Raw genomic sequence first — 1,164 nt, 5'->3', positions numbered from 1 at the left:
TTTTGGAGCCCCCAAAATTAAAGTCTGACACTGTTTCCACTGTTTCCCCATCTATTTCCCATGAAGTGATGGAACCAGATGCCATAATCTTCATTTTCTGAATGTTGAGCTTTAAGCCAACTTTTTCACTCTCCTCTTTCACTTTCATCAAGAGGGTTTTTAGTTCCTCTTCACTTTCTGCCATAAGGGTGGTGTCATCTGCATATCTGCTGCTAATGCTAAGTTGCTTCAGTCGTGTCCGACTCTGTGCGACCCCATAGACGGTAGCCCACCAGGCTCCCCCGTCCCTGGAATTCTCCAGGCAAGAACACTGGAGTGGGTTGCCATTGCCTTCTCCAGTGCATGAAAGTGAAAAGTGAAAGTGAAGTCGCTCAGTCGTTTCTGACTCTTTAGCGACCCCATGGACTGCAGCCCACCAGGGTCCTCTGTCCATGGGATTTTTCAGGCAAGAGTACTGGAGTGGGGTGCCATTGCCTTCTCCGGCATATCTGAGGTTATTGATATTTCTCCCGGCATTCTTGATTCCAGCTTGTACTTTTTCCAGCCCAGCGTTTCTCATGATGTACTCTGCATAGAAGTTAAATAAGCAGGGTGACAGTATACAGCCTTGACGTACTCCTTTTCCTATTTGGAACCAGTCTGTTGTTCCATGTCCAGTTCTAACTGTTGCTTCCTGACCTGCATATAGGTTTCTCAAGAGGCAGTCCGGTGGTCTGGTACTCCCATCTCTTTCAGAATTTTCCACAGTTTATTGTGATCCACACAGTCAAAGGCTTTGGCATAGTCAATAAAGCAGAAATAGGTGTTTTTCTGGAACTCTCTTGCTTTTTCAGTGATCCAGTGGATGTTGACCATTTAATCTCTGGTTCCTCTGCCTTTTCTAAAACCAGCTTAAACATCTGAAATTCCACAGTTCACGTACTGTTGAAGCCTGGCTTGGAGAATTTTGAGCATTACTTTGCTAGTGTGTGAGATGAGTGCAGTTGTGTGGTAGTTTGAGCATTCTTTGGCATTGCCTTTCTTATGGATTGGAATGAAAACTGACCTTTTCCAGTCCTGTGGCCGTTGCTGAGCTTTCCAAATTTGCTGGCATATTGAGTGCAGCACTTTCACAGCATCATCTTTCAGGATTTGGAATAGCTCAACTGGAATTCCATCACCTCC

The sequence above is a fragment of the Bison bison genome, unplaced genomic scaffold, assembly GCF_000754665.1.
Source record: "Bison bison bison isolate TAMUID 2011002044 unplaced genomic scaffold, Bison_UMD1.0 scf7180017864209, whole genome shotgun sequence".
NCBI classification, from domain to species: domain Eukaryota; kingdom Metazoa; phylum Chordata; class Mammalia; order Artiodactyla; family Bovidae; genus Bison; species Bison bison.
This window is presented reverse-complemented; position numbering follows the sequence as displayed.